Genomic DNA, 6794 nt, shown 5'->3' on the forward strand with positions numbered 1-6794 from the left:
TCCCCTCAATTTCCATTATTTCATTATCTATTAAATACTCTAGGACCTGTGAGCTCATCAATTTGGAAGTTCCTTCCAATGACATAGTCATAATTCACCCATGCCTACTTGCCCATTACCCATGCTATATATGAGGCATTTGTTTATGTCCTCTCATAAGCTCAGTGTAAAGGGCCCACCCAGTGGCTTGGAGGCCTTCACTTTCTCCTGACCTCCCAAGAATACCAGTGAACAACACCTGTCTCTCATCAAGTGACCATCCTATCTCCTCTTCTTATCCTGTGTTACCTTGATGACATCTTTTATACCTGTTCTTATTGGTTACAAAACATGTAGACTTAATAAATCTACATCGAGACAGATTTTCTAGCTTGTGGCTCCCTATTTTATGCCTTCTTTGAAAATAACAAGCACAGGGTCATCAAGACTATTTCTGTTTTTGTACCTTTCAAGGACATAATACATGTGTGGGGAAAACCTTGTTTGGAGGAGAGTCTTTAAGGCTACATTTATCTCTCTCAACTCAAAAAATATTTTTAAGCTAAGAAACAATAAGCAGTGTGATATTTGTATTCCCTGTACTTTTCAGTCAGTTGTGTAAGTCTAAAGATGGGGTCGACTCTGGAATATTACTTGTGAAAGTCCACCTGTTTCCTTCTCATACCTTCAGAAAAGATGCCCTGGATATGTGTGTGTAAATTATTCTCATAAAGATTTTATATAGAAAGGAAATGAGGACTGTGTCGGTAATAAGTTATTGGTATTTTCTCTATTTAGATTCAGACCTGTGGTTTCATCTGTACAGGAAACTAACTACCTTCAGAGGCACAGGTCACAAAGTGGCCTGTGGGTGAGATTTGTGCCAATCTGTGTCATTGCCCTGAGAAGTTCTGCAAAGTAAAACCAGTATGTGTCAAAGGCAGGGCCTGAGCTCAGGGATTTCTGATTCCAAGGTCAGCCTTCTATGAACTACCCCACACTGTCTCTCATGAAGATTATACTTAGACAAAAATATTGTTTAATACTTTCTTATTAGTTTATGTTTTTGTATGGAAGGTTTTAATTGGTGAGGGAATGTGGTAGGCAAAATTCTTTTATTTATGCATCCTGACTTCCCTTTTATGGCTTAATGTGAACATAAATGTCCATTTGGCAAATATAAGCCTTTTTAAAAAGCCAGCTCTCTTCAGAGGAAAGATGCTACATAAATAAAAAATAATAATTATTGGGAGTATTAGTAGCAACAATAATAACCACAGTTTTGCATCATTAAAACTTGGGGGAAAGAGAATAAAACGCCACAGAAGACATACAAACAACTGAATAAAACATGCGTTTTACAAAGACAGAATGTTGTAGAAAAATGAATATTGGCTTAGATGTTAGAAAATAGAAAAAAAATCATTTAAATAGCCACTATTTCTATAACAGTTTAATGTTTGTATATTTCTTTACATATATGATGTCATTTGAACTTCACAACAACTTCGGGAGATGGGTGCCATTGTTGTTTTTGTAATTATCTCCATTTACAAATGAGGAAACTAAGGAAGGCACAGGACTAGCTAATAAGTATCTGAGGCATGATTTGAACCGAGGCTCTATTAACTACAATTCCAACCTTCTATCCATTTTACCACCAGGATTCTAGCCTAGCAATGCCAGTTACTAATCCTTAAGTAATTCATTTCTCTTCTCTGGGTTTCCAATTTAGTCCTTTTGGAAAATAATTGGGTTGAAACTTGACTCTGGATGAGAGATGAGGAAATACATCCCCATCTTTTAACTGGAGAATTGAGAGTCTTTGTATGTAGAATCTTGCATATCCTGTCATTTAAATTGCTTTGTTGTAACTCTTTTTGTCTGCTATAAGGGAAAGCTCATGGGGAGACAGAGGATGGGATGGGAGGAAAATACCAAATTGTCTGTGATATTAAAAATAAAATTAAACATTTAATCAATAAAATGTCCAATGATAGGGCTGGACCTGATAACCTCACAGGTCCCCTCCAGCTACAAATTCTATAATCACTCACATGCTGAATCCCTTTATATAGAAGGTCCCTCACAGAGATACAGTTTCTTCAAAGCCCCAGTGGAAGCCAACCTGCAAAACTGTCTGTGTTTATGGCTGAAATCAGCCACTTAGTTACTTAGGAACACAAGAACACATTTTGCAGGCCTACTAGCTGGAGTGAACGGCATGAAAAATTATTGCAATTATGCAATAGAAGAAAACCTGCTTAATGAGAGATGCAGCAGATATTTGGCAACCAGCACAATAAATGAAACTTAGAATCAGAGGACACCTTGGCTCCTGTTACATATGCCAAAGCAAAATAATATGGCTTAGATTCAGCATTAGCAATTATCTCTCCAACAAGGGAAGACAAAGGAATTAGTGCTCTAATTGAAAAATGGACCTAAGGGGGTTTTGTTTTTTGTTGGATTTTTTTTTGGAAGGAAGGGGTCTTGTTGGGGGTGGGGGGATTACCACCCCCAGGATGTATAGAGATATTACCCTTAAGATAGCAGTGAGCAGCAGGCCTAGACAACAGCCTAGCTTCTCCAGCTGGGCCCCACAGGGTGGTGGCACTCTGGTGGGCTCACCGCAGGGCCTATGGCTGGCCTTCAGCTTTGATGTTTAGGAAACTCTATCTGATCAGTTTAGCCAGAGGCAAACAGGCTCTGGGGAATTCAGTCACACTATCCAAACTCTTAAGAGGCTAAATTATATACCCAGATGCCAACTAATTAATTCAAAACAGGAGGTCTGTCTGGTGGGATAACCCAATTCCTGCTATATGCACAGAGAAATGCTTGAGTGGGCAGGTTCACTCAGGAATCCAAGTTACAGATAAGAAGGTTGTTTGGTGAGTCCTGAGCCTGGGTGATATAGTTGAAAGAGATGGAGAGCCTTGATTCAAATCCCACCTGTAATGCTTAGTTCCTTTTGTGACCTTAGGAAAATTACTTAAAATCCCTGGGTCAGAGTTTCCTCATTTATAATAAGGGCTTGGGTCCCCTCCAGTCCTCCATGATTCTGTGATCTAGCTAGCATTCCATGAACCAATGAAAAGGAAGTTAAATGTTTTAAGAAGCATTTCTATCATGATGATGACAATAATGACTACATCGCGATACTTTACCCAAATTGGAATTGCAGTCATGGCCCCAATTCTAATACTGATTGACACAGAAGCTTTAAACTGCTCCATTTTTCTGACCTGGGACCATTTGCCCCTCTTTAAGCAGCCTGGAAACCTTCCACTGGGTGGCAGGAAGGTAAGGGGTTCACCTTATTTGTGTTATACTTTGTATGGACACCCAGTCAACTTGAACCTTATTGCAGTTCAGAATTCCAAAATTCAAGGTATCCACCAGCTTTAGTCTCCGCAGGAGTAATAGGGACTAAAGGCAAGCACCATCATGCTTGGTTCGTAGGATGTATTTTAATAAATATTTTTAAATAAATTTATTTTAAATATTCTGGCTTTATGGAATCGCATATAACAGAGAGACTGACCTGATATAAACAATCGAATAGTCCTTTAAAATAGTCTCATTTATAAATATAACTAGGCATAATAATCACAGAAAGTGTGTGGACCAAGTCATGTTTACATCAGACTTAAAACCTTATAGAATTTTCACTCTTTAATTAAAAATATATTTCACCCCTTACTTTCTGCATGGCGTGTGTCCAGACTGAAGCCTTTAATAGTCCTTGAATTTTATTACTCATTTTGGGTTCCATCTGATGCACAATGAGGTTTTAAATGTTTGATTATTAAAGAATTTTTTTAAAAAGAAGCATTTCTATCAAATAATTATGGACTGTTTTGGGGCTTTCCACCCCTTCTGAGGAAGGAGACCTGAGTTCTAATCCCAATTCTGTCTCTGTCTAGTGATGTTACTGAAGAAAGCCACCTCTCAGAGTTTCAGTTCCCTTATCTGTAAAAGGAAGGGTATAGAATAAATCATTCCTAAGGTCTGTTATGATGAACAAGCATTTATTGAGCATTTACTTTGGATTTTTAATATAATATTTTATTTTTCCCCAATTACATGTTAAAACAATTTTTAAAAATTTCCGAGCAATTCTTTTGTGCTAGGTACTAGGGGTTCAAAGTCCAAAACCAAAACAGCCCCTGCCTTCAGACAGTTTATATTCTACTTCCCTTTGAAAATTCTTTCACTGTATCTGAGAGATGTTTCTTTTGGTGAGATAGATTATGATGAATATGTTTGTAGTAGAACTACTTATACTTAATGTTATATCTCCTTGAAGAAACAACAGAGGCATCTTGAAGAGTTGCAGGACATGGCATCTTGGGACAAGAAATGGGGAAGGGAGGAGTGTGGACGGACTTATTATTTCATCACTGGAGGGATTTTCATCCCTGTGGGGAAGGTCACCAACTCAGTTCACTAAATCGATTTTAACTTATGGTCTTGCCTGGGACACAAAGCTCATCACATTTCCATAATCGTGCAGCTAGGAGCTTTCAGAAATATGGACTCTTTGTGCCTGACTTGTGACAGAGCTCTCCAAGCTCGCATTGTCTGATCAACCACAATCGGACACACTATACCTTATTTCCAACATAGTGATATCATTTTGGTCTTCTTCAAGAACAAAAGACAACAACAAATCAAGCAGCTTTTAGAAGTAGGGCTTGAACCTAGGTCTTTCTGACAACAGGACAACTCTCTACCCATTATACCACTATGATACCTCTTAAAGGACAGATTAATTCCTGCATAGGATTTTAGAAAGTTCTCTTTCATCATCATCATCATTCTTTAAAAGGATCTTGTGCTTTTGAAGCTGGTTAGTCATCCCTTTGGGGGTTGGGTTTGTATAGCTTCAATTTCAAGGGATTGATATCACATGACCTCATCCCCAAATTCTGGGGGTGTCTCCTATCTGGGGCTACAGTCTCCTACACACAGACTCCAAGACCTACAATTATAATTGGTCAATAAATCATAGCCAACAGACTAGACATTCTGCTACTTGATAAAACTAATAAAGTAATAGAATTTATTGATAGAGCTGCTTCCTTTAGTAGAAAATTTGCAGAAATCAGCTCAGAAAAAATAAGCAAGCACCTAACTCTGACAGAGAGACTAAATCAAATGCGGAAGCCTGATAAACATTATAGGAACAAAAATGGAGATTGAATTCCTCTCATCTGGCCCTTCGTTTTGCAGATGATTCGCCTGAATTTCCAAGAACTGAAATGACAGTAAACTGACAGAGAGAGTATCTGAACCCAGGTCATTTGACCCTAAATCTAGTACACCTTCCCCTCTATCACACTTCTAATTGGAGTTCTTTTTAATCTCAGTACTCAGAGTGGCTTCATGGATCTTAGATACCTTACACAAATTAGGCTCTATTTTATTTGAGACAATTCAGAATTCAGAGTAGCATTTCTAGACAGTTGAAACGATGCTATGATAGTCCTAATCCAATAACAAATTATTACATTTGGTCAATAGGAGCCATTTTCATTCAGGTAAATTATTATAAAATTATAATATGTGTCAACTTTAAAAATAAATCTGAACCCAAGAAGACTGTCATTGATATTCAAATGTCTAAGGGACCATGGACAAGTCATTTAAACTCTAGGATATCAGTTTCTTCTCTGATAAAATGAGGAGACTGGACCGGATGGTTTTTAACTTCTTTCTAGCTCTAAATGTATAATTTTATAATCTTACGAATTAATCTCCTTTTTTTTCAGTCCAAAGGAGTTCATCACCAGGAATAGCACTAGTTTGTTGTTGTACCATAGACCCTATAGGGCCTATAAACACTGTCTTTTACATAATCAATTCTTAATTAATGTTTACTGAATGAATGAATGAGCAATGAGCAAACAAGTGAATGAATACATAAACAGAATGCCCCTATCATCCCACTACAAAAGAGCAAGACGTCCCTGACGATCTCTTGACATACTTTGGTACAGGAGCTTTCCTAAAGATGACTGGTGGTGGATTTCATTTTGCCTATTTTGATAAGTTGCTTTTTTTCTTTTAACTCCTAAAAGATGAAGCATTTTTATTAAACCAAGATTCAGAGTCTCTTTATAATTCGCCCTAAACCTCCACCATTCATTAGGTTGCCCAGAAGCCTTTCCTGAGAAGGAAACCCAATAGATATTTTGAAAACACAAAACCATACTAAATTCCTATGCAAGAGACAATTTAGGAATGCACAAATTACAGAAATTGTGTGTTCTCCTTCCATAGTAGTTAAAATTGCAAGCAGGAACAGCTGGCTTTACATAAAAGAGAGAGGGGGGAGAATACTTTCACTTCTGCTGAAAATTGGCTTTGCAATTATTTACCACTCTTTGTTAACTACCTCAACTTCCATTAGCCAAGGGAGATTGGTTGTGGGAGGGAGGGGTGGGGGAAAAAAAAGAGGGGAAAGGGTTAATACAATCACGAAGGACAAATGGGCTTTTTTTTCTTACTATCAATAGTTTCTCTGGCTTTTTTAAACAATGTTCAATGCTAGATTGTCAGAGCTACAAGGCATTGGTCAGAGATGATTGCAGCTCAGTTGTTAAAAGTCTACATTAAAACCAAAATGAACAAAAAGAATCCAGCAACAAAGAGAGGTGGGAAATCACAAGATCAGGTGTGTGAGTCAGACTCAGGCTTAGTCTACAGGAAGCCAAAACATCCGGTCAATTTAGTTAAAGAAAAAAAAATCCCAGGCAATCCAGATGTTTGGCATCATATAAGCCAAATAGAAGGATGATTGATTGAAT

This window comes from Petaurus breviceps, unplaced genomic scaffold (assembly GCF_028583685.1).
Source record: "Petaurus breviceps papuanus isolate PSGF00001 unplaced genomic scaffold, PetGlider_PUasm1.0 688, whole genome shotgun sequence".
Taxonomy (NCBI): Eukaryota; Metazoa; Chordata; class Mammalia; order Diprotodontia; family Petauridae; genus Petaurus; species Petaurus breviceps.